This window comes from Pongo abelii, chromosome 12 (genome assembly GCF_028885655.2).
Source record: "Pongo abelii isolate AG06213 chromosome 12, NHGRI_mPonAbe1-v2.0_pri, whole genome shotgun sequence".
Lineage (NCBI taxonomy): Eukaryota > Metazoa > Chordata > Mammalia > Primates > Hominidae > Pongo > Pongo abelii.
In genome coordinates, this window is record NC_071997.2 from 129,902,810 (window position 1) to 129,930,607 (window position 27,798).

At 42.9% G+C, this 27,798-nt stretch overlaps 2 long non-coding RNA genes and 1 other non-coding gene across 3 annotated transcripts in view; 2 read left to right on the forward strand and 1 right to left on the reverse strand.

Moving 5' to 3' along the window:
- Positions 1-27,798, forward strand: part of LOC134759673 (uncharacterized) — a 234,109-nt gene that overhangs the window by 29,273 nt on the left and 177,038 nt on the right. The window lies entirely within an intron of this gene.
- Positions 3,278-14,243, reverse strand: LOC129057783 (uncharacterized). Its single transcript, XR_008522565.1, has 3 exons — positions 14,090-14,243; positions 11,651-11,725; positions 3,278-3,673 (listed from the first exon to the last, which is right to left on the reverse strand). It is a non-coding gene; the product is annotated as an uncharacterized LOC129057783 (long non-coding RNA).
- LOC112132201 (small nucleolar RNA U13) lies at positions 17,435-17,535 on the forward strand. The gene has a single exon (XR_002914008.1). It is a non-coding gene; the product is annotated as a small nucleolar RNA U13 (small nucleolar RNA).

A 27,798-nucleotide genomic window follows, 5' to 3' on the forward strand; every position in this document is an offset into this window, starting at 1 on the left:
CCTCTGTCTCAAAGGTTCTCTCCTCTCTGCCTTCAGCTTGTTTCTTCCGTCCGCTTGAACTGACTCGGTGCTGGCTGTTCCATCTGGAACCCAGGTCATTCCCCGTTTTTTCATTCCCAGCACTTATCATTACCTGCAATTGCATTGTTTGTTTGATTAATTTTTGTTACCTATGTTCCCCAATAAATCAAAAGCCCTGGGTTGGCAGGAATTCTTTTTTTCCTTGCAGTCCTGGTGACTAGGGCTGTGCTTGCCACTTAGTAGCAATAAATAAGCATTTCCTATGTGAATCACTGAATTATCCTAGAGGCACCAGGAACAGAGATGCCTAAATAAATCAACTTAAACAAACAAATTTAATTAATAAGCTTAATAAACCAAAATGATAAGGTTTTATCAATAAGTTTGGTAACATAAAATAATCGTTGAGATGCTTAGGTGGGCAGGGATCTGCAGGATTATTTGGTTTGAAGAGGTTAGAGAAATCCCGGAGAGGTGGAACAGAAGGAGACGGCAGGAAGAGCCACCTGTGTGGTTTGGATTCCCCATCTTATGAGAAGCAGGAAGCATAGAAATGAGGTGGCCTGGGAGCAATTAGCTGGTGCTCGGAGAGTAAGAGGCAGCTGCTAGAGTGGGAATTTATGTTGGGAGCCTTCAATCACTGTTGATAGGGTACAAATGAGAACAATTGCTTGCGAGTGAATACGGTAGCATCTGACAAAGGTAACCCAGTGATTCACCATCTAGGTTTATACCCCCAGGAAAACTCTTATGCATATATACAAGGCAACATGCATAAAATAGTGTCCTGCAGAATTGCTTATAATCACAAAAATCTGAAACAAGCTAAATGGCCATTGATAGGCAAATGAGTAGTTGTGACATATTGAGAAAATAGTTTTATAACTCTTAAATGAATTTTTAAATGAATGAATCCAAACACTTCATTTCTCTTTCTGTATCAATAAAACTAAAGTGGATGCATCTCAATAATGTAATGGTGAATCCAAGAAATCTATTTGCACAATGATTCCTGGAGCATGATATTATTAATATAAAGTTTGAAAATATGAAAAACAGTGCTTCAAATTATTTGTGGTCCAATATATATGCAGGAACAAGATAAAAACATGTGCAGAACGATAGATGCCCAATTCAGGACAGTGACTGACTCTGAGGCAGGAAGGGTTACGGACACTTAGAGGTGAATACGAGCCTTCAATTTCATCACTGATGTTTAAAGATTTTTTTAAATATAAAATGTGTATACCAAAATGCTGATATGTGGCAGAGCTGGGTAGAGGCTGGGTGTCCTTATTTCAGTCTCTGTACCTTCCTGCTTGTTCTAATTTTTCCTAATCATGTTACTGATTTGTCTTTTTCTTTCTGAGACAGTCTCACTCTGTCGCCCAGGCTGGAGCGCAATGGTGCAATCTTGGCTCACTGCAACCTCTGCCTCCCGGGTTCAAGTGATTCTCCTGCCTCAGCTTCCTGAGCTGCTGGGACTACAGGCACCCGCCACCACGCCTGGCTAATTTTTGTATTTTTAGTAGAGATGGGGTTTCACCATGTTGGCCAGGCTGGTCTGAACTCCTGACCTCGTGATCCGCTCACCTCGGCCTCCCAGAGTGCTGGGATTCCAGGCGTGAGCCATCGTGCCAGCCCTGATTTTTCAATAGACTGAAATATGTGGGGTACAAACGGGGAACAGGATCATTTTCTCCGCTGATTATTCTAGCAGTGCCCTGGTCATTCTCTTCCCCTTAATGACTCCCAGGCTGATCTCACAGCCTCTGGATTGCTTTTGAGTTCACAAGTAAGTCCTGTCTTGATAATTGCCACTCACTTCCAAGTAGTTAAAAGCCATCTAATCTAAATAAAAAGGTCAATCTCACATCCCAGTCTCAGTTTCCTCTCCTCCCAGGCTGTTCTGTGATTTGGAGTCCTCGCATGCTTCCTCCCTGCTTCATCCCTATTCTGGGTGAGGGAGGATCAGAGAGCAAAAAGGTAAGAAGTTGTTCCTGTTTAGCCAGAGCAAAAAGGTAAGAAGTTGTTCCTGTTTAGCCAGCGCTGCTGTTGTGCTCTGTTAGGCGATAGCAGCCATCTCTGCCGGGGTCAGGGAGGCTGGGGGAAGGGCCAGCGGCTCCTCCCTGGATCTCCGGATGGGGCTTCTGGACTGCTCAGCCTGCTGATTGAGTGATGAGATTTTTCACCCATCTCCTGTGACTCCCTTTCCCCTTAGACCAGGCCCACGGCCCCCTCTTTGCCTTCCCTCACCTGGCAGACAGCCCGCTTGCTCCAGGTATGCTAAAGATGTCTCAGAGGCTGTGGTGCCCAATGGTGACTTTCTCCTGCCTCACCTTGCCAGGTGATGGTTGCCATATTTCCTTGCCCAGCATTCTTGGACGCTCCAGCCAGACTCCTGCCTCAGAATTTTCAGGAGAGGAGCAAACACAAGTCTGTATGTTCACACATGTCCACACACTGCAGGGACACAAGCCCGTCTTGCCTAGGGTCTCTCCCACTATTCTTTTCTCTGGTGGCCAGGCTGTGGTGGTCCTAGAGGCTGCTGTTGTTCAGCAGACGTGTAGCAGGAAGTATGAAGCTTGTGCTCCCGATGTGTCTGGGAGTCCTCCTCACTTGACTTGTAGGAAATGGGGAGTGCTCCCCAATTGGTCCTCCACAGAAAGGATGGGGCTTAAGCCCCAGTGTTCCTCCTTAAGGACCCCCCATTCAGATGGACTTCTGGTGGCCACCAACACACCTGGTCCTAGGTGCTCCTTTTGAATTTCTGTTTTCTCTTTGTATGGTCTGGTTGGGATAGTGGCAGTTAGAGTGGCTGAGCCTGTTTTGCTCCTCTTCAGTAAGTCCAGAATTCAAGACAAGTAAATTTCCATTCAAAATCCAGTGATAATGCATAAAAATAGAGTGGATTACTGCCTAACTACATGAAGTGGCTGAGACTGTGAGGGCAGGCATCTCTGATGATGAAAATAACCTGTGGAAGCCCTTAGGTTTCAGCAAAGGTGAATTCAGTAATTGCTCATACAAATGCAGATGAGTGATTAGAAGGCCAAATTAGTCCTGAGAAGATAATTGTACTTTTAAGCTTTGGATACAGGATATTTGATGTTTTGATATAGAATGTTTAATTTTTCTAGTTATATGTGATATTTGTAAAATAAACATATTTAGATTTTTAAAGTGCTCAGGTGAACAGACAGTGTATTAACATTTCCCCATTTTTAGGTAAATATGGTAGAAATAACCCTAACTAGAGGACACAGTCTTAAAGCCTGAATGATCTACATAGTGGTAGTTACCCACAAGGCAAACACAGAACTCTTTGGACAAACACTTGTTTCTCTACACAGAGAGATACCCAGTTCAATCACTTAAGCTGGAGTTGGTAGTTCCTTTTCCTTATTTTGATTTTGTGTTTCTCCTGCTTGCCATTGGCCCTCTTCTCAGGGTCCCTTCCCACAGGATAATTCCTTACAATGCTGGTGCCTTGCATCCTAGATCCGTTCTGCCTTACTACATGATCATTTTCAATTCTTAACTTCTTTGCTGTTAAAAGTTTTCCCTGGGCCAAATGTTCTTTCCCAGGACTGAAAATAATGCAAGAATGTCCACTTTCACCACTCCTGTCCAATACTGGAGGTTCTAGCCACTGCAGTAAGACAAGAAAAAGGTACAAAAGGCATACAGATTATAAAGGGAAAAGTAATTCAGTTGGCATGATTGTCTACATAGAAAATCTCAAGAAATCTATCAATACAACTCCTAGAGACAATAAGTGAGATTATCCAAATTTTGGGGTACAAGATCACCATGTGAAAATTATATCACCTTTCTACATATCAATAATAAATATTTGAAAACCAAAACTAAAATCACGTTACTACAAATAATCTCTTCAAATAAAATATTTTGCTGCCTCAAACAAAACATATAAGTATCTATATGCTGAAATTTTCAAAATGTTCACAACAGAAATAAAAGAAAATCAAAATGAGGAGACATGCTATGTCAATAGGTTGAAAGTCTCAATCTAATAAAGGTGTCAATTCTACCCAAATTGATCTGTTGGTTTAACATAATTCTTATTAAAATCCCAGTAAGGCTGTTTTGTGGACTTGGACAAGTTTAACACATCTAGACAAAGGATCTATAATAGCTGAAACAGTGTGAAAAAGAAGAACAAGGAGGAGGAATGGCTCTTCCTGATGCTAAGGCTGGCCATACAGCTACAGGAATCAAGACAGTATGGTTTTGGCAGCGGGACAGACACAGCAATCAATGGGACATAATAAAGAAATAGACACACGAATATGCCCAAGTAATTTTTTGTTGTAAAGGTGAAATTCACATAAGAAAAACCTTATCCGTTTGAAGAGAGAAATTCAGTAGCTTTTCTTTCAAATTGTGCATTATCCACCTTTATCTACTTCTAAAATATTTTTATCACTCCAAAATAAAATCTGCACTTCTCCCTGGCCTCTGGCTGCCACCAATCTTCTTCCTGTCTCTATAAATTTATCTATTCTAAATATTTCATTTAAGTGGAATCACACCAAATGTGAGCTTTTATGTCTGGCTTCTCACACTTAGCACAATGTTTATGAGGTTCATCCACATGGTAGCATGTATCAGTACTTCATTCCTTTTTATGGCTGATTAATATTCCATCATATGTATAGACCACAATTTGTTTATCCATTCATCTACTGATGGACATTTGGGTTGTTTTCACCCATTGGCTGTCATAAATAGTGCTTCTGTGAAATTCTTTGACAAGTATTTGTTTGGATACCTTTAAAAATTCTTTTGTATACATATGTAAGAATGAAATTGCTTGGTCACATGGTAATTCTATGTCTAACTTTTTTAGGAGCCACCAAATTGTTTTCTACAGTGGCTGAAACATTTACATCCCCACCATCAATGTGTAAGGGTTTCAATTTATCCACATCCTTGCCAATGATTATTATTTTCCATTTTGAGTTAATTACTTTATACATGGTGTGAGGTAGGAGTCCAGCTTCACTTTTGCATGTGGATATCTCGTCCTGACACTATCTGTTGAAGAGACTCTGCTTCCCCATTGGTGGTCTTGACACCCTTGCCAAAAAATCATTTGGTCATAGATAGATGGACTTATTTCTGTACTCTCAGTTTGATTCCATTAGTCTATAGGTCTATGTTTATCGCATACCAACTGCTTTGTTTCCTGTAGTTTTGTAGTAAGTTGAAATCAAGAGTGTTTATGTTCCCACTTTGTACTTCTTTTTGAGTTTGCTGTGGCTACTCAAGAACCCTTGCAATTCTACATCAATTTTAGAGGCAGATTTTTCCATTTCTGCCAAAAAAGGTTACTGGAATTTTGATAGAGGTTGAATTGAATCTGCAGATCACTTTGGGAAGTATTGCCATCTTTACAACATTGAATCTTCTAATCCATGGGTATGAGATGTCTTTCTGCTTACTTAGGTCTTCTTTAATTTCTTTCAGAATTGTTTTTTAGTTTCCAGTGTACAAGCCTTACACCTTCTTGGTTAAATTTATCCTTAAATATTTTATTTTTTATACCATTATAAATGGAATTGTTTTCTTTAGTTCATTTTTGGACACTCATTGTTAGTGTATAGAAATACAACTGATTTTTGTATTTATCTTGTATCCTGCAAATTTGCTGTGTTTAAAATTGACTTTAATAATTATTTGTGGAAAATATTTTTGTGGAAAATCTTTAAGATTTTTTACACATATGATTATGTTATCTGTGAATATAGTTTTACTTCTACACATATGATTATGTTATCTGTGAATATAGTTTTACTTCTTCCTCTCCAGTTTGTATGCCTTTTATTTCCCTTTTGCCTAATTGCTCTGGCTAGAACTTCTGCTAAAATGTTGAATAGACATGGCTAAAGTGAACATCTTTGTTTTGTTCCTGATACCAGGGGGAAGTCTCTAGTCTTTCACCAGTATGAGATCGTCTGTGGGTTTTCACATGTGGTTTTTATCATGTTGAGGCAGTCTACTTCTATTCTCAACTTTTTGAGGGCTTTTATCATGAAAGAGTGTTGGATTTTGTAAAATGCCTTTTTTTCTGTATCGATTGAGATGTTCTTATGTTTTTTCCTTTGTCCTATTAACATAGTGGATTATATTGACTGCTTTTCATATGTTGAACAACCCTTGTACTCATAGGATAAATCCTACTTGGTTATGGGATATAATCCTTTTAATATGCTGTTGGGTTCAGCTTGTTAGTATTTTGTTGAGAATTTTTGTATCTACAGGTACTCCTTGACTTACAAGGGCTTACATCCTGATAAACTCCTTAAAAGATGGAAATATTGTTGTAAAAATGCACTTAATATATCTAACCTATTGAGCATCATAGCTTAGCCTAGCCTGCCACACGTATTCTCAAAACACTTATATTAGCCTTCAGTTGGGCAAAATCATTGAACACAAAGCTTATTGTATAGTAAAGTGTTGAATATCTCATGGAATTTATTGAATATTATAAGTTGGGGACCATCTGTATATTCATAAGGGATATTGGCCTGTAGTGTTATTTTTTCATCATGTTTTGGCTTTGCTATTAGGGTAATACTGACTTCTGTTTTTTGGGGGACTTGGGGCTCAGAGTGAGGGTAGAGATTTTTGAATATTGATTAAATCACTTTATTTCTAGATTGGTTTAGATTTTCTATTTTTTCTTCAGTAAGTTTTTGTAGTTTGGGTTTTTCTAGTAGTTTTCCAATTTTGTCTAAATCATGTAATTTGTTGGTGTACAATTGTTCATAGTATTATCTTAGAATGCTTTTTATGTCTGTAATGTTGGTAGTATAGTAGTCCTCCTTTATCCATGGTTTTACTTTCTGCAGTTTTAGTTACCTGTGGTACAGTATAATAAGATATTTTGAGAGAGAGAGAGAGAGAGTGCGTGAGAGAGTGAGTGAGAACACATTTGCATAACTTTTATTACAGTATATTGTTACAATTGTTCTATTTTTTATTAGTCATTGTTGTTAATCTCTAGTTATTGTCATTAATCTCTTACTGGGTATAAGTTACAAATAAAACATCATCACAGATATGTATGTATAAGAAAAAAAAACACAGTATACCTACAGTTTGGTACTATATGTGTTTCAGGCATCCATGGGGGTTCTTGGAATGTATCTCCAAAGGTAAGGGGGACCTACTATAATGTCTGCACTTTCATTTCTGATTTTAGTGTTTTGAGACTTCTTTCTTTTCTGTTGGTCATTCTAGGTAAAGGATCGTTAATTTTGTTAACCTTTTCAAACAATTCACTCTTGGTTTCATGAATTCTCTCTATTGTTTTTTCCATTCTCTATTTCATTTGTCTCTGTTCTGAGCTTAATTATTTTTCTCTTTCTGCTAGTCTTTGGTTTAGTTGGCTTTTCATTTTCTTGTTCTTTAAGATATAAAGTTAGGTGATTGATATGAGATCCTTTTTTTCTTTCAAATGTAAGCATTTATAGCTAAAACTTTCCCTCTGAGCACTGCCTTCATGGCATCCCATAAGTTCTTATATGCTGTGTTTTTGTTTTAATTTATCACAATGTATTTTCTAATTTCCAATGTGATTTCTTCTATGACCTATTGATGTTTAAGAGCATGCTGTTTAATTTCCACATTTTATATATTTTCCAGTTTTCCTTCTGTTATTGTTATTGTTTTATTCTATTGTAGTCTTAGAAGATACTTTGAATAATTTAAATTTTCTTAAATTTATTGAGGTTTATTGTGTGGTTTAATATATGGTCTACCTTGGAGAACGTTCCATGCACACTAGAGAAGAATATGTGCTCTGCTCATGCTATAGAAAGTTCTAAAAATGTCTGTTAGATCTAATTCTTTTATCATGTTGATCAATCCCTCAATTTCCTTACTGATCATCTGTTTATTTCTAGCCATTATTGAAAGTGAGGTATTGAAGTCTCAAACTATTCTTGTAGAACTGCCTTTTATCTCACTTCAATTCTTTCAGATTTTGATTCATGTTTTGGAGTTCTATTGTTAGGTGTGTATATGTTTATAATCATTATTCTTTCTTGATGGATTAACATGTTTATCAATATTTAATGTCCCTTTTGCTTCTTGAAACAATTTATCCTTAAAGTTAATTTTGTCTGATACTATTATAGATACCATAGCTTTCTTTTGATTAATATCTGCATGAAATATCATGTTCCATCCTTTTACTTCCAATCTGTTTGGGTCTTTGGATCTAAAATGAGTCAATCTCTTGTAGGAAGCATATGTTTGGATTAGGTAATTTTTTTTTTTTTTTTTGGGATGGAGTCTCACTCTGTTGCCCAAGCTGGAGTGCAGTGGCGTGGTCTTGGCTCACTTTAACCTCCAGCTCCTGGGTTCAAACAATTCTCCTGCCTCAGCCTCCCAAGTAGCTGGGACTACAGACATGCGCCACCATACCCGGCTAATTTTTGTTTCACCATGTTGGCCAGGATGGTCTTGATCTCCTGATCTCGTGATCTGCCCGCCTTGGCCTCCCAAAGTGCTGGGATTACAGGCGTGAGCCACCGCACTCAGCCTGGATCATGTATTTTTATCTAATCTGCCAATCACTGCCTTTTAATTAGAGAGATTAATCCATTTCAATTAACATAATTATTGATAAACAAGGGATTATTGCCATTTTGCTATTTTTCTATACTCTAATGTCTTTTCAATTTCTCAACTCTTCCTCTATTTGTGCTTTGTTTAGTATTTAACTGATTTTTTTCTAGTATACTCATTTGATGTCCTTTTTATGTCCTTTTCTAGGGATTATAATTCAAATATTAAATTTACAGTAATGTATTTTAATTAATTTCAATCTAGCTTCACTAGGTGTATCCTTTATAGCTCTGTCCCCACCCCTTATGTTGTCATTGTCACAAATTACATCATTTTATCTTGTGTGCCCATTAACATAAATTTATTTTGTTTATTCATTTGTTTTGAAATGTATAGGGAAAATACAAGAGTTACTAACCCAAAATATTATATTTTATATTAACTTATGCAGTTACCTTTACTAGTGTTCTTTATTTCCTTGTATGGCTTGCAGTTACTGTCTAGTGTTCTTTTATTTCAGCCTTAGAGACTCCCTTTCGCATTTCTTGTATGACAGGTCTACTAATTATGAACTCTTTCAGCTTTGCTTTATCTAGAAATGTTTTAATTTCTTTTTCATTTTTAAGTAGTTTTGCTGGTATGGAATTCTTGGTTGATAACTTTTTTCTTAAGCACTTTAAATCTTTCATCCCACTGCCTTCTAGATTTCATAATTTTCATTGAGAAATTGTCTTTTAATTTTATTGAGATCCCTTGTATGTGTGGTTTCTTCTCTCTTGCTGCTTTCAAGATTTTCATTGTGCAGTTTGATTACCATTTGTCTCAGTGTAGGTTTCTGATTTTATCTTAGTTGATGTAGATACATGTTTTATTAAATTTAGGAAGATTTTTGGCCATTATTTATTCAAAAATGATTTCCTCCCCTTTCTCTGTATCTCTCCTTCTGAGATTGCCATTATATATACGTTGGTATGCTTGTTGGTGCCATAAATGTCTCCTGGACTCTCTGTTTTTCTTCTTTTTTTTCCTTTCTGTTCCAAAGACTGGATCATATTAAATAACCTATCTTCAAGTTTGCTAATTCTTTCTTCTGCCTGTTCATATGTATGTTTCAGTTATTATATATTTAACATTGATAATTTCTACTAGATACCTTTTTACACATTCAATTTCTTTATTGATATTCTTTATTGATATTGGTATTCCTTATTTGACATAATTTTCCTGGTTTTCTTTAATTCTTTGTTCATGGTTTCCTTTCGCTCTTTCAACTAATTTGAGATGGTCTTTGATTTATGATTTTTATCTAGTAACTGTTTTGCAGAGATTTTTCAATTAATTTCTTATTTTCTTATGAATGGGATAGACTTTCTTTTTTGAATGCAAAACATTTTTATTTTTGTTGAAAACTGGACTGGACATTTTGTACATTATAATGTGGTAACTCTAGAAATCACATTTCTCCCCCTCACCCAGGGTTTGTTGTGTTGCTTGTTATGGATTATTAGTTTGATTTAGTGACTTTTCTAAGATTTTTTTTTTTTGTAAAGACTGTATTCTTTGTTGTGTTTTACCATTGAAATATCTCTTCCACTGTTTTAGTAATCTGTGAGTGATTTGGCAGAGATCTCCTTAAATGCCTGGAGCCAGAAACAAACAAACGAATGAACAAGCAAACAACAAACAACAAACACATAAGACCACCCCTGGTCTTTGCAGGTTGGCTCTGTGTTGGAGTACTCTGTTTACAACTCTGTTTTGCCTTCATCTGTTTACACAGAGCCTAAGCATCAGGCAGAGGTGGAAGCTTAGGGTCTCCTCAAGTTCTTATGAGGACATGTTCACCTTTGTGCATGTGGCTCTCTTGGTTCCCATTCCATCGTGTATCTCCTTTCCCAGCATCTTTTCTCTTTTGCTTTTTGGTGTGTCTATTGCTTTCTCTGATGCCTATCCACTTCCTCATGTGGCTGTGGCTAGTACATTTGCCTTTAAATACTTTAGACAAATATCACCCAAGAAACCAGTTCAGCCCTGGAAAAGCTTTAAGGCACTTTAGGCAAACCCTTGAGTTGATCCTTTAGGGAGCCACCAGAAAGGTGACATAGAACCACAATTCCTTGGGAGTAAAGTCCATATTGGACCCTCTGGTGCCAGAAAGATGCACCTGGCATGTGGGCCACCACCTTCAGAGCTGCCGCTGAGCCCAAGGGGAGGGGATGGTGAGTAGGTAACTAAAATCACAGGGCTGTCTTACTGAAATCGAGGAGCCCCTTGCCTCATTAATAAAGAAGCTCCTTCAGGTTGTTTTTTTAAATTAGATTCCAGAGTTCCAAAAAAGTCGATTCTGACTGTTTTGCCAGTTCAATCACTGCTGTGGTGGAGGGATGGAGTCTTGGATTTACCTAGTCTGCCAGTTTTGGTGGCAGATGATTTTTGACAAAAGTGCAAAAGCATTTCAATGCAAGAAAGATAGCCTTTTCAATAAATGGTACTGGAGAAACTGGACATATGTTAAAAAAAGAAATCTGACCAAAGACTGATATATTACATAAAAATTAACTCAAAATGAATAAATGTAAAATGTAGAACTATAATTTTTTTAGACAAAAACAGAAAATTTCAGGACCTAAGCCTAAGTGAAGAGTTTTTGGACACCAAAAGTACAAACCACAAAGGAAAAAAAAGGATAAGTTGGACTTCATGAAAAGTTAAAATTTTCTCTGTTAAGAGCATAGAAAGCAAGTGAAAGTCTAGAAGGAAATATTTGCAAACCACACATCTAAGAAAGGATGTATCTAAAATATATAAAGATCAGTTGAAAACAAAGCAACATTAAAAACAACCAATCCAATTAGAGAATAAGCAAAAGACATGAACAGACACCTCACTAAAGAGGTTAAACAGATGGCAAACAGGTTCATAAAAGGATGTTCAACATATTAGCCATGAGAAGAATGCAAATTAAACCACAATGAGATACCACTGCACTCCTATCAGAATGTGTGAAATAAAAAGCTGACCGTACCAATGGCTGGTGAGGATGCAGAGACACTGGATCACTCATACATTGCTGGTGAGAATGTAAAATGGTGCGGCCACCCTGGAAAAGAGTTTGATGGTTTCTTGAAAAACAAAACATGCAACTAACTACTGTGTGACATAGTAATGACATTTATGAGGATTTATCCCAGAGATATGAAAACATATGTTCACGCAAAAATCTGTGCATGAATGTTCATAGCAGCTTTACTTGTAATAGACTGGGAAAAACCCCAATGTTCTTCATGGGTGCATGGTTAAACTAAGTGGTAAATGCAGACCACGGAATACTACTCAGCAATAAGGAATGAATTATCGATACATGCAACAAGTTGGGTGGATCTCAGGGAGCTATGCTGAGTGGAAAAAGTGAACCTCAAAAGTTTACATACTCTATGGTTTGATTTATATAACATTCTTGACATGACAAATTGTAGACATGGAAAACAGGTAAGTTCTTGCCAGGGACTGTGGTATGGGGAGGAGGGAGCCTGTGACAATGGAACTGTTCTGTATTGTGGTTGTGGATACACAGAGCTACATGTGACACACACACACATACACACATACGAGTGTATGTAAAACAATGCATCCTCTGGTCTGGGTCTTTTGCATGGGTAAGATTTTGGTCAGAGTCATATGTCACCTAGTTATCCCCTGAACCTGCCACATGTATTTCCCCTCCCTGCCCTTCCCTCAGGCAGAAGCGGAAATAGAGCAGCTTCCATGGGAATCTGAGAGAGCAGAAGAGGTGGAGGTGGAGGCTGTGTGGTTCTGTATCCACGCTGCTTCTGCAGCTCCTCTGCCTCTGAGCCGCAGGAGGTGGTTGTGCAATATCCAGAGAGGCACTGGGCATCCCAGGATATTAGAGTTAGAGGTCGGCCTCCTTCAGCATCCACCAGGGTAAACTGAGGGCCTGTGTGAGGAGCCCCGCATTGACTCCAGTGGGGTGGTGAGGTAGAGAGCTGCCCTGTGGAGGGGGCGCTCAGACATGCCGTAAGACACAGGGTTGCTTGCTCCCTGGCAGGAGTGGGGGGCGTCCTGCGTCAATCTGGCATGTCCCACACACCCCAGTGAGGCCACCTGGGGACACTTGAGCAGGCCCATGGAACTGCCAAGGCCTGGGGTTAGGAAAAGGGGGCAGGTGGCCTGGCCGGTGGTTCAACAGCATGTGCCTCACTGATGCCGTTCCAGGTTGGGGCTAACCAACCGCCAACCCGGTGAGACCAAGAGGGTCCCGAGGGCCACATGGGCCCAAGCCCATCTCCACCCTCAATACCGTGGAGCTCCCCAGAGACTGAGATGCCACACTGGGGAGAAACATGAAACGGTGAGGATTTTCCTCAAAGAGACTGAGTTAGTCTCCTGGAAGAGAAGGTGAGGCCTCAGAGTCACACGTCCTCCCTCTCTCCACCCCCAAACTCATCAGGATGAAACCATAAGGAGTAGGATAATTTTTTGGAGGTGTTGCATCTGAGTCATATAATGTGCCATTTTTCTTCCCAATATATTGGTATAAAGGTAGAATATTCAAGTATTGGGGATGACCCAAAATAAAAAGTAAAAGCCCCCTTTCCCCAAATCCTCTCACCAAAGGCACTTACTGTCAGCAGTTTCTGCAATTCTTCCCCAAATATTTAACTTTAAAAAGATATTTAAACAAAAAGATAATCTACAGCACTCTCAGTGCCTCTCTAGCCTCTTTTTCTACTTAAATTGTCCTGAGAATCTTTCCACACTGATCCTCCCCTTTTACTTCTAATGACTGTAACGTTTCATCATCATCAGTTTCCACACTGACCCCCCACCCCTTTCACCTCTAATGACTGTAGCATTTCACCACCATGAGTTTCCACACTGACCCCCACTTTTTACTTCTAATGACTGTAGAGTTTCACCGTCATTGGTTTCCACACTGACCCCCCAACACTTTTTACTTCTAGTGAAGTAGAATTTCATCATCTTTGGGGACCTGACTTATTTCCCCTGTCCTCTTCGTATGAACACTTCGCTTGTTTCAGTTTTTTGCTATTTCAAAAAATGTTGCAATACACATCTTTCTTTTTTGTGTATATTTTAGGGGAACACTTCTGAGTACCTACACAGGACAACTAGCAGTGTATGTTTGGATTATGGGGTATAGGAATTTATTTATTTTTAATAAAAAGTAGAACATGCTCAAAGTAAAAAAAAAATCAATCTGATATTTGAAGAGTAAAAAGTATAGCTCCTTTCTATTCAAGTCCGCATCCCCTGTTTTCAGGGGGGTTATCATTTTTATTTCTCTTTCTACATCTTACCTGTAATTCCCTATGCCAGGGGTTAAAACTTGGTCCCTTGTGGAACACACTGTATCTGATGAATAATTCTCATTGATTAGATATGTAGACTTTATGAATGGAAAGGGTGAGAGCAAGCTAGATACCTGCAAGGAGAGTGTACGTCCCAAATCCGGACTAAGCAGAAATGTCCAGGGACATCTGGGGGAGGTGAGATGAAATATTCAGACTTTGCTGTTTGCTTCCCTGAGCTGCCCTGCCTCCCAGGTATAATTGTAGTCCCAGTGAGTCCTTGGAGACCTACAAGCCAAATGAGATATAGATTGAGTCATTCCTCTTGAATTTCACAGTCCGGAGTGCTGAGAGTCATCTGACCTTATGGCTCTGGTTAAAGAATTCTGGCCATCTAGTGGCCTGTGAAGGAGACTTGAGCCCACACTAAGGCCTTGTTAGTGGGATGGCCACGGTAGGAGGTCCAAGTGCAATGCGGAAAGCTACAAAAAGAACGCGCTGGTTCCAAGCAGGGATGTTTATGGAAGGAAGAAGGAATTTCAGACACCCTGACATAGAGGGGCCATTTGGAAGAACTACCAAAACCATATCAATTTGATACCATTTAACTTGGAGGCGAAGAGCCCAGCCTTATTTGTAGCTCCTCCCTCCCCAGGTGTGGGAGGTGGTGTTTGGGGGGCAGAAAGGTGTGGGGGAGGAGATGGGGACCCCGAGTTTGTTTAGGATGGGCACACACACGTGGTGGCTTAACGTGCACCATCTCGCCGTTTAGTTTCTGATAGTAACCACAACAACCCAAAGGTGGGATCACCTTCTCCATTCACAAGTGAGAAAACCAGGCCCCCAAAGAGAAGGAATCGGACGAGACTCCACTCATAGTGATCACTGGAGAGAGCTGGAGAGGACAAGGCTGCATTTCCTATGCTCCGTTTAAGAAGGCAGAGAACACAAATCTAATGCAAAAACGTTTTCAGAAATATGGTTATACAGAAAAGTTTTGGTCCTGAAAGAACTACGTTTCTATTATCTCAAAACTGCCTGCTGTGAAAAGTCGCTATTTTCTTGGTGTTTAGTGCAGTGAATTGCAAACGCTGAGCCCTGGGCACCCTTCCACTGCCCCCGGAAAGGTTTGGTTCTCCCCGAATGATCAAACTCAGGGTTCCCTTACAATGACTTTGGAGGGAGGGGCTTATTCTAATTTGGGGGATCCAATGAAGGAGGTTTTGGGGTGTGACTACAGCCCGCAGAAGGTGGGGATTTTACCAGGTAACAAGGGATTCGTGGGCAGGACTGAGGCTGTGGCCATACTCTCCCTCTCCAGATACAGGATTCCCAGATACAGGAGGGGTTCAGTCCTGCCTGGGTGAGGCTTCCTTCAGTCCCCGTTGGAGACAGCGGCTTGTGCAGCAAGCTGAAACAATCTCTTGTTTGAAAATAAGTCCATGGTGATTTTACAAAAAACAAAACATGAAGAAAACACTCCAGGCTGGGGGTTGCTTGCCCCAGTGAGCAGTAAAAGCAGGTTGAGCGGACACTTTCTGGCTGGTTTTCCTCTTCCTCCTGGCTCTGGGCGAGTGCGTCTCTGTGAGGTGCTCAGGGAGCCCAGCCTACCATTGTGGGGGAGGGCAGGCGCCTGTGTGCAGGGACGTGGGGGCCCATGCCTGAGTAGACAGCAGGGAGGTCGCAGGGACGGCGAGGACGGCGGGGACGGCCAGCCCTGCTGCCTGGTGACCATGTGTGCACAGCCTGCTTCCTCCCTCCGAGAGGCCTCTCTCGTCATGAAAAACAACGGATATTCATTCTACAGGCTTTGGGAAATAGCCTTTGTTCCTCCTGGCCCTGGAAAAGTGGCCTTAATCCAAAGTGATTACTTTGCAGCTCCCTCAGATTTATTCTTCAGTGATAGCCTCTCCTCTGCCGCCTGAATCTTGAGCTCCAATTGCCCGCGGCCTGTCACAGAAGGGCCATATGTCTTTCCATTCCTGTGTAGAGAATGACATTGAAGTCTCTTTGTCCTCTCTGAAGCTTTTGTGTGTGCACATGTGGCATTGACCTCCGTGGCTCATTCCACCCCCAGTGAAAAGGAACCATAAAAAGCACAGGGGTTTGAAAAGTAGCCCAGGCAGGAGGAAGGCGCTCCCGCCTGGATGCTTGTGGGGTCCCTGCGTCTGTCTCCTTTGGCTGTTGGCTGCACTCGGGCCCTGGTGCGGGTAGCTGGAGGTAAGCCTGGGTATTTTCTGGGCAAGGGCGTGTGGGTCAACCTCCTTCCTTCCTGTCCCTGCAATCTATTGTCTTTCTGGGCAGGCTGAGAAGCACGTCTAAAAGGGCTTGTGTTCTTTGTTGCTGGGTCATTGAAGCTGCAAGAAGGAGGATTCCTTCTTCCCTTGAGGGTCTCTGTTCCTGGCATAGCAGACTGGCTGATTGTCTTGATACCAGGATTTGGGGAAACCCCCTTTCTCCGTTCTGGTGTTGTCTGTTTGCCTGCAAGGGACCGTGCTGCCTGCCTTTAACCTGATGCTTTAAGTCTTGCAGAGGCCTCCAGAGGGGTGTGGGAGCACATTGCCTGCCTCTCCTTCACTGTCCCTCCACCATTTGGCATTTAAATCCGGCAGGAGACAGGACATGCAACGACTTCATTTCCTGGATGCCACGTATTTACTGAAAGGTGTGTGTAGCCACACCCACTTTTCTGCCTGTTCAGAGTAACATGGATAATTTCTTTGGTCATTGTGTCTTGTCTCTGCTCAATGTGTTTCGCATTATATAAAAAAAATAAAATTTCAAATTAACTGCAGTTGAGCTGTGACTCAGTTTTTAATTGCTTGGAATTAGCACTTGATTTACATAGTACTTGATTTGTCAATTATCTGTGACTTTGTGATTATCTATGCTAAAATGAGGGACCCTCCTGATTATGCTCCATAATGGAAAGGGGCAGGACAGTGGGGGATCCCGTGAAGGGAGAATCCAAAACCCACTGCGGTTTAACGCTGCTAGGCATGTGTCTTTCTGTTTCAGGAGGAACGTGCTGCTCGTTCTTGAAATTCACTTCCCCAGAAGAAACGACAACCATGAACACTGGATCAGAGGTGGGGAAGCTGCCTGGCTTCCACTGGGCCCCACCCATCCACCCATCTTGGCCTCCCCATTCTCTCTGTCCATGGGCGGTGACAAGCTTTGCCTTGACCTGAGCCCACGTACCTAGGTTTGCACCTTCTCTGGAGTGAAAGAGGAGATGAGTTATTTTAATCTTGAAGATCCCAGGTCAGAACATCAGTTTTCTAGTCCAAGCGCTGCCTTACCGTCTTCATTTATAAAATGAGAGAGGGGATGCACTGTTCCCCAAATCCAAGACCCAGGGTGTACACGATTGGAGCCAAGTCTCACAGCTGGGGAGGAGTGGCTCTGGCACTTGAGTTCAGTTTGTCTGGCTCCAAATCTGTAGTGAGTGGGGGTCTCCCTTAGATAAGTAGGTTAAGATCCTTTTGTGATTCATAAGCGTGATGATTGGGTTTTCATGCTCATGTGTGAGATATGCCTCTCTCAAGCCTTGTTACGACATCACATTACCTGCCTGATATTACCAAAAAAAAAAAAAAAAGAGAAGAAAAGAATAAAAAGAACAACCACAAAAAGCCCCTCATCATCTCTCTGGGGCATGCAGTGGGGCCGTTTCCACAGGGGTGGGCCTCGGAGCCCTCTGACTGATTCTTCTGGAGCACAGAGCCCCACCATGCTGATGTTCCGTGTGCTGGTCTGGGATGGTTCCGGTGCTCACAGCCTGGTGTGGTCAGCAGCAGGGTTTCATTCAGGTCTCTCTTTCCTGACCACACTATGAGACCTGCAGACAGAGGCTGACCTGAGTCACCTTTAGGATCCCCAGGTGAGCTCTTGAATGTCTCCCCAGACCACCCCATCTCTCTGCCCCCACTCCAGGTCCTAACAGGGTCCTCCAAATCCACAGTTCTTACAGGGGATGTCTGCTCACTTAGGAGACGGCCCTGTCCCCAGGCACCCCCTACGCCCTCCAGAACAGAGAAGACACGCAATCAATTCTTCATTTGGGTTATGTGAAATGTTGGCCCCTCACTGTGATATGGAAGGGAAACAAGGAGGTACTGGTTAGAAGACCAAGGTTCCCTGGAAGGCCCCATCCTCAAGCCTGAAGACCCGAGGACCTAAATGAGGACAGGCATTTCTGTTTTTGCACCTAAAAAGTTGCCTTTTTGTCTGCTATGCCCCATATCCTGTCCCCATATAAACCCGAGGGCACACATGCAAGTGGCTGAACGTCAGGACCAGCAGACCAGTGAAGGCAGAACAATGAGGCAGAGAAAGAGAGAAGCAGAGGGACATCTGGAGGCCGAGGGGCGTTCAGCCAGGGGTGGCTAGAGAAAAGTCCAGCACTGGACAGCCCGATTCCAGGGGAAGACCTCCTTCCCCCTCCATCCCCTCCTTCTGGCTCCCCAGCCATCTTGCTGAGAGCCACCTCCTCCACTCAATAAAAACTTGCACTCATCCTTTACGCCCACATGTGATCTGAATCTTCTGGTACACTGGGCAAGAACTCGGGATACAGAACGCTGTCACACTAGCCCCCTGCCCTTGCAATAAGGCAGAGGGTCCATTGCGCTCATTAACACACAAGCCGTCTGCAGATGGCAAATCTAAAAGAGTTTGGTAACACACACCCATTTTGGCTTTGGGGTTGCAGACATCCACCTCTAGATGCTGCTGTGGAGCCGGAGCCCAAAAGTGCTTTTCCTGGCCTCTGCACCTGCCCATCTGCATGCTCCCCTGAGGGGTTTGAGCTGTGGGGCGACCAAGCAGGTGACGCCCCTGTTGCACATCCTGTGAGGGGAACTCTCTGGTTTCAGCTGCATGGGGATCGCCTCACCTTCGCAACCCGGCTCCTGTTATTTGAACACAGAGCACCTGCCCTCAACATGGGATGTTTCTCGCCTCCAAGCTCCTGTGTCCTGGGCATCCCTTCCCAGGGCTCATATCGTGAAGCATACTTGGCCTTCAAGGCCTAGATCCAATGCCACCTCCTTCAAGGAGGCCACCTGGATGTCACCAGGTAGGACATTAGTAACATGACAGCAATGTGGCCTAGATCCAATGCCACCTCCTTCAGGAGGACACCTGGATCTCAGCAGGTAGGACATTAGTAACACAATAGCAATGCAGCCTAGATCCAATGCCACCTCCTTCAGGAGGACACCTGGATCTCAGCAGGTAGGACATTAGTAACACAATAGCAATGCAGCCTAGATCCAACGCCACTTCCTTCAGGAGGATACCTGGATCTCAGCAGGACAGTAGTAACATGACAGCAATGGGCATTTATTAGCATTTGCTGTGCCCGGGGATGTGCTAACACACTTTATGGATGCGGCTGCATTCTGCCTCAGGGCTCTCTGTATAGTTGAGACTCTTGTTTTTCTCTCCCTGTAGGTGAAAGACCTGAAGCTTGGGGATCTCGTGCTTTCCAGGAGGCGGAGCCGCGTTCCTGATCCGCCGCATCCGTGTGCTGGACCGCGGGATGTGCCTTCCAGCGTTAACAGAGCCCACAACGTTTTGTCTGCTCCTCCTCGTGTCCTTTTGAATTTCTAAATTTCTTGACATTTCTTAATTTCTTGTCCTACTCAACTTCTAACATGTATTATTTATACTTGCCTTATTGCTTTTGAATTTGTGGCCATAAACTCTTTGAAGTGGCGGAGTTATTTTTCCCAGAACGCTAGCACAGTGTCTTGTACAGGACAGGTTATATTAAATTTTGTTAAGCGAAAGGGTTGATAACATAGTTGAAGTATGGATTTGTTTTACTGGCTGGTGGCATTGAGTGCCCCCTGAGACTGTGCAGGCTGTGTTCTGAGTATCTGCACAGACGCCCGTGTGGGCAGCTCCCTGATGTTTCTCTACTCACGGTGGGTCGCTGTGCCTGGGGACCGTCGAGGTTGACAGGTGCAGCAGGAGCTGCTGACACCGGGCCACTGTGTTCTGGAAGGCTAAGTTTGTGTCACTTGAGGAGGGTTTCTGCTTCGTGTGTAGCTGGCATTCCTCTGTATTTTGGATGAAAGATTGCCTTTTCCTGTCTGTGGTGTGGGTAAAATCCATGATGTTTAACGAGAAGACATTAAAGGGATGGAGTTCTTTGTTTTGCTGAGGTTTTGCTTTTCTGCCTCTGCAAAATCAATGATGTCTGTGTGGCGCAGAAAGGAATTAATCCTGTGTGGTGTAAATGGCTGCGGCTTGACAACATCCAAACCTGAAGTGTTCTGCCCACCTCTGCCGAACGCTCTAATAGGGGTATCGAGGGTCAGGCAGAGGGGCCTTTCCCAGGTGACTTGGCTCATATTTCAGACTGCTCTGTATAGAATCGTCGGGTTATTCGCATTGATTAGATTTTGTCTTTTCCTTGAGAAAATGTTTATAGTAATCTAGTTCCATCTCTGAGTTAAACAATAATTAAAAACACATAATAAAACAAGCTCCCTCCAGCGGCGTCTCTTTGGTCCCCAGGGTTGGGGATCGATTTTGCGGCGATCTTGCTTTGCTGTGGATTGCAGAATGTCTGGGAGTTCATCCAAAGGTCTTCAGTCAATACCCTTCCTTTCAGCTTGCACCCCACAGTGCAATGCCTAAGCCAGCAAGGAAAAAGGAGGCAGGCCCTGGGGTTCCTCCAGCCCAGACCCTTCCCTGAAGGATTGAAATTGTATTACACTCAAACTGAGGTTACCTTTGTCAGATAATAACATCTTCCATTAACTTTTGTGTTTTGGTGTTTCCAAGCCTTCAGTTTCGAGAAGGTCATAGAATTTCTTAATAGAGAAAGACCTCAGGACATATTTAAGTGTTTACCAATGATATTTTAAAAGCCAGAACTTTAGAGAAAGAACAAAAACCGTGAGGAATCCATACCCTCTTTTCCTGCCTCTCTCTCCCTCTTTCTTCCTGTCTTTCTCTCTCTCTCTCTCTGCCCCTCTCCCACCCAGGGAGCTTCCTCTGACCTGAAGCTCACGTGTGCTCAGTGTGTCCTCTGGGCCTGGCATTGTTCTAAGTTTTCTGCTGTGGATTAGCTAATTCCTTCTCCTCTCAGCTCTGAGAGGTGGGTTCTGATGCCCCCATTTTGCGGATAAACAAGTGGAATCGTAGTTCTGGGGTTTTCTCAAGGTTACATGGCCAGTAAGTAGTGGCATCCAGACCCAGGCAGGCGGCTCAGCAGTCCACACCATGTTCTGTGGCCTGCCTCTTTTTATGCCTGTAATTCATCAACCGTGTGCTGCAGTCTCTGAGCCCCTTTCTGCCTTGTCTTTGTCATCCAGTCATTCATTTGAATAAATATTTCTTCCGTGCCTGCTTGATGCCAAACCACAACCTGGGAGACACAGCAACAAATAAGATGCTGCCTGCACCCTCCAAGGGGCCGCAAGCAGCCTGGGGAGGAGAGGAACTAGAAAGCGCCTGCAGGTGACATAGAATGGGGGAAGTAGGGGCGGCTGGGCTTATGCTTTGAAGATCCCTCCCAAGCAGTGTAGATCAGGGTTTGGAAAGGGAGGAGGTGGCCGCTGTGGTTCAAACTGCCTCTTAGTTCTGGCAGCATGATGTCATGGTTCCGGGTACAGATTCTGGAGCCACATTCCCTGGGTTCTACCCACTCCAGGACTGGCTGGAATAGAAAACTGGCAGATTTTTTCCAAAGTATGGCTGAGAAAGATCAAATCTGTGAGATCTAGAGAAAAACAGTGCTTCATTATCATTTGGAGGACAGGTGGGCCCAGCAGACCAAAGAGGCAGCTAGGTCAGAACATGGAGGTGGGTGCTTCATGCTCCAGGTAACAGGAAGCTGGAGCTAAACCGGCTTGAGCTTGTTCAACACTAAAGACACGTGTTGGGTGTGGAAGGGGAAGTCCAGAGGTGGGGTGAGCTTCAGGCTCCTAGAGAACCCTGATTCTTTCTCTGTCTCCACTGTGATGCCACCAGCACAGCACAGTCCTCAGTGGGGCCTCCCTAGGGTAGCAGGACGCAGCCCACAGCAACAGCACCTCTTATCTGTCTCCGGCAATGAGAGCCTGAGACTGCCCCAGGCGGTGCTGGATCATCTCCCATGGACCACCAGGTCCCCTCCTGGACTAACATCAGGCAAGGGGAGTGGGGCTACTTCCATCGGCTTTGACTTCTCAGGAGCTGGGAGGTGAGTCAGTGTCTGCTGAACCCATGGCATGGGGCAGGTGGACATACAGACATTGTTAGAAGGAGTAAAAGTGCTTCTGAAAAGGTGGCTGAAAGTACCCACTCCTTGAATTGAGACGTGGAATTCCTCTAATTTACTGAAAACCAAGGCTATCCTTTCCCCTGACAGCATTGCTGGAGCCGAGCACTCCGGGAATAGATGCTTCAGTCTCAGTCTGGATTTCTATCCCCAGTGCCATGGCGACTCCGAATCCACAGAGGTCCCCGGAATAGATGGACCCTGATGGGGATGATGTGGGCCCAGGAGCCACGGGACTCAAGGCCTTCCTGCATGGAGGCCGTGGTTACTATTTGTTGACATGTGTTCCAGGCATGCACAACCTGTGGGGGCTGGGAAACAGCAAGAGCTTGGAAGTGAAATGAATCTGGGCTCCTGTGAAGTGGCTTAGGCTGTGGCTACTTGAACTTGGGTTCTTCTAACATTCAGAGGAGGAATGAGTAAATGCAGTTTTCCTGGAGAGCAGAGAGGACGTCTTATTTCATCCATCAGCCAACGTCACGTCCTGATTGTGCTAGGAATCTCGGGAGGTCCACCTTTGTGAGTTAGAGGATGTGAGCAAACATCTGCAATAACAATTAATCATGGGATTTATTATAACTGCCAGGCATTTCATGGTCCCCCCCCCCTTTTTTTCAAGCATTTAGGGCTCTTTGTGTCAACTTAGAGCAAAATAAGGACGTATTTGGTTGGAAGAATCTTAGATGATTTTGTAGCTCATAAGGCAGATGCAGTTTAGTGGTTCTCAAAGTCTAGGGTGCTTCAGAATCTGTGGGAAATCTTGTTGAAATTGAAATTTCTGGGTTCCACTCCTAAAGATTCTGATTTAATAGGTCAACCATCATGCTTGAGAATTGACATTTCTTTTTCATTTTTAAATTCCTCTCTCTCTCTTTTTTTTTTTTTACATTTATGGGGTAAAATGTGGTGTTTTGAGTTATGTAAACCATATGAATGATTGAATCAAGCTATCTAACATATTCATCACCTCACTCATTTTTTGTGGTGAGACATTTGACATTTACTTCCTTAGTTATTTTGAAGTACACAATACATTATTATTGATCATAGTCACCAGCCTCTGGTAACCATCATTCTACTCCCTATATCCATGAGTTTGACTTTTTAAAGATTCCACCGAAGTGGGAATTTGCATTTCTGAGGGGTCCCCACGTGATGCCCATGTCTGGCCAGGGCTCACGCTTTCAGAACCAGGAACTCAGTTCATTTCATGGGAACTGGCTGAAGTTCTGGACCAAAATAAAGCTAACTCAAACCAGAGACATTTTCAAAAAGATACAAACAAAAATATTAAAATAGCATATCGATTCCTCTGCCATTTCTGCTTCTTTCTGTCATCTTGAAAACCCAGAGACCACAGGCTCATGAAAAGAGGTTTTCTTTTCTCTTTCTTGCATTTTGTTTTAAATTTTTCTTGTTCAAGGGCTTTGTCTTGCCCTTTGATACTCAAAATTTACAAAATCGCCCCTAAATTAACCACTGAGCTTTGAAGATCCATGATTACCTAAGCACATCACTGGTATTTCTGCTCAAAGCTTTACAGGAAATAGTGAAGGAATCATAAGGGAGGGATATGGGCACGGGGGAGCTGCAGGGAAGTTCTGTGGGGAGGATGCCTTTCCAGGTCCCGTGGGGCACTCAAGGACAGGGAAGGGCAACAAAGCAGCTTTCTGCCCTTGAGATGTCACTTCCCATTCTGCTTTCTATTTTATTTTTAATTATAGTAAGATACAACATAAAGTGTACCATCGTAATCATTTTTAAACATAGAGTTTGGTGGTGTAAAGAACCATCATCATCATCCATCTCCAGAGCTCTTTTTCTCTTGCCAAACAAAATTAAACTGTAACTCTCCACCCTCCGCTTCCCCCAGCCTCCTGGCAACCCCCATTCTACTCGCTGGGTCTATGGATCTGACTACTCTAGGGACCTCAGATCGGTGAAATCATACAGCATTTGTCTTTTTGTGACTGGATTATTTCACTTAACATAATGTCCTCAAGGATGATCCATATTGCAGCATGTGTAAGAATTTCACTCTTTTTTTTAAGGCTGAATTATATTTCAACGTATGTATATAGTACATTTTGTTTGTCTGTTCATCTGTCGTTAGACATTTGAGTTGCTTCCACCTTTGGGCTACTTGTGAATAATGCTCCTGTGAACATGGGTGCACAAAGATCTCTGTGAGCCCCTGCTTTCAATTCTTTTGAGCATATACCTCAGAGTGAAATTGCTGGATCATATGGTAATTCTATTTTTATTTTGTTAAGGTACTGCCATACTGTTTTCATGGCAGCTACACCATTGTACATTCATTTGCAGCAACAGAGCACAGGGTTCCCATTTCTCCACATTCCCTCCAACTCAACTCTTCTCTTCTCTTGTCTCCTCTCCTCTCCTCTATTCTCGTTCCTTCCTTTCTTTTCTTTCCTTCCTTCCTTTCTCTCTTTCTTTCTTTTTTTTTGTTTTTTGGAAATAGCCATCCTAGTGGGTATGAGGTGGTATCTCATTGTGGTTTTGATTTGCACTTCCCTAATTATTAGGGAGGTTGAGCATCTTTACATGTTCTTATGGACATTTGTATATCTTCTTTGGAGAAATGTCTATTTAAGTCCTTTGCCCATTTAAAAAAATGCATTGTTGTTGTTGAGTTGCAGGAGTTCTTTATATATTCTGGACCAACCCTATTTTGATTAATAACATTCCAGACTGGTGGCTGGAGAAGCTGCTTTCTGGTCTTAGCTCTATCCTTAAGTAGCTGTGTTATGTTAATCCAGTGGTTCTCAACTGGGGGAGATTTTGCCATCACCTGTGGTCAGAGGTCAGGGATACTATTAAGCCTCCCACAATGTAGAGGAAATTGCCCCCACAACAAAGAGTTACCTGGCCCAGGAAGCCAAACGTGCCAAGGCTGAGCAACCTGCATAGAGCAAACCATGCCCCTCCTGGGGATAAGAGTCCTTACCTGCATGGTGGAGGTTGGACTATATGGTCATGGTGGCACCATCCTATTTTAATCTCCTGTGTGCTCACTCCCTTTCTATCAATTAAAAAAAATCTTTACTGGTCCTCTTCAGTCTACAATGGGTGTTTACACAGTCTCAATTTTTGCTCAATCTACATCAGCTCTCTGTTTGTTGAGCTTCTGGTCCACTTTGGCAAAGCCGGCCAGGAACAAGAGGGAGCAGCGCCCTGACCACTCCTCCCTTGTACAGCTGAAGAGGCTGCACGTGTTGTGGTGGGAAGGCAGGAGCTTGCGGGTACAGGCCTGGATTCAAACCCTTGCTAGTCGAGCGACTTGAGGACAAGTGTGCTATTTACTCATCATGCATATTTCAGCTCACACCCATTCAGATTTGTTGGAACAGGGATGTCCGTAAGTCTAGCACTGCTCCCTTGAGGGACTCAAACAATCTTGACCGCATCTGAGCCTTGGTGCCCCCAGCTATGAGATGGAGACAGTAATAGCTGGCTCAGAGGCTGACGGAGGGTAAATGAGGAAGCCTGGAGAGCATACCCCAGCAGCTCTGCCTGGCACACGGTAGGCGCTCATGAGTTCTCACTGATGACTGAGTGGAAAGCTTCCTCCAAGAGTCTTCTTGGGCATAAAAAATCCAGTTATTCTACAGATTCTGGGAATCTGAGTAATAATGATCATGATCTGCAGAAATCCTATCGTCTTCTTCATTCTGATCTACACCTATGCATGGAAAACAGCCCCTAAAAGTTGCAAATTCTTTCTCACAGCGTTCGGCCTAGAAGTCCTAAACCACGGATATGTTATCATCGCAGACACTGAAAATATGGGGTTGTTTTCTCTCTGTTCAGCGGGCCAGTGATTGCTGTAAGGGAAAGAAGGGTCCCTTAGCGTGGGGAGTAAGTTTGGCCTAAATTGAATCATATCCTGGTGCCAACCCTCTGTGCTTGGTTATTAGTGGCCCCATCAGGGGCTGTCAACACTCACAGAGATATGTGGCCGGGGAAAAGCGCCTTTTCATTTAGAGCAAATTCCTTGAAGACTTTTCTTAAATTATTTCTTTCCCAAGAGTGGCTGGAAAGTGGTTATTCATTTAAATATTTACCATGGGGAAAATTTCTCACTGACTGCAGGCTTTCCTTGACTGAGGGACCTGAGACCTGAGGCTGTGGGAGTGTTTCTGCAGTTTCCTTTAGAATTTGGAATTGCCTTTCGAAGCGCTCCCAAAATACTGAGCCGATGAAGCATCGGTCTTACACATGTTGGGAGAACAAAGCCAGGTGTTTTGTAAGGAAGCCACGGCTGACATGCATTTAGTGAGGATTGAATGGTTTTTCATGTGGGCACTGAGCTATGGGCTCTCCTGTATTATCTCATTGCATCCGACAACCCTATGAGGTCGGAGTCATTTGACAGAGGTGGAAACTGAGGTGTAGAGGGATTCAGTCAATTGTCTACAATCCAGTATATCTGGTCAGTGGGGAGCCCGGGTCTTCCAGATTCCAAAACGTATGCTTTTAACCACCCTGTTATATTGCAGTGAATGACCCTACACTGGGAGAATGTTCAACTTTTATTATTTATGTTCTTTTTTAGTGTAGGTAGCACTAAGCTTAGAGAGGTCTTTTTGGAGGAAATGGGAAGAAAATGTCTATTCATTTCAAGGATGAATGCCAGGCTTTCAAGTATTAAAAATTAGGCTTATTGATGAGAGCTTTCAAGTCCCACAGCGGTGGTGCTGTGGTTAAATCAGCAAGGCTGTGTCATGCATATTTTCCTTTGCAGCTAGAGGTGAGGACACCATAGAGAGACAGCGGAAAGTCTGAGGACACAGCTTCCCTGGTGATGCTGTCCCTGGATGGTGTTTACAGGGAGGATTCCGAATGAGAATGGATGGCTATTTTCTGATCAGCCAGCCTGCCATTCCCAAGTTCGGCTTGGCCAAATGCAGAGAAATCTTGAGAGCCTGGGGAAAATGCTTTGGTCATGCACTGTTCCTTTTCCCCCATTCTTTCCACCTTTTTTAAAGCTAAAAGCTTAGTAGAATAAGCCTTTAAAAATTGGTTTATTGCAAAAGTAATACACACCTTTACAGAATATATAGAAAATATAGGCAAGGAAACAGAAGAAAACAGATAAACCATAATTCAACTGCCTAGCAATTAGCAGTCCCCACTAGGAAGATTTGGGGTTGGCATTTCCAGCCTTTTTGTTATGCATTTATGCATGCGCACATCTCCCCGACTCCAGACACAAGATAAAAACATTTGGAATAAGCAAAATAGAAAAAAAAATGTGTATTTTGTTCTCACAGTATTTTTTTCTTTCTTCAACTTTTGAGTTCTGGGTACAGGTGCAGGGTGTGCAGGTTTGTTCCGTAGGTAAACATGTGCCATGGTGGTTTGCTGCACAGATCATCCCATCACCTAGGTATTAAGCCCAGCACCCATTAGCTGTTCTCCCTCCCTCCAGGCCCCACCAACAGGCCCTGATGTATGTAGTTCTCCCCCATGTGTCCATGTGTTCTTATCTTCTGCTTGCTCCCACTTATAAGTGAGAATATTCGGTGTTTGATTTTCTGTTCC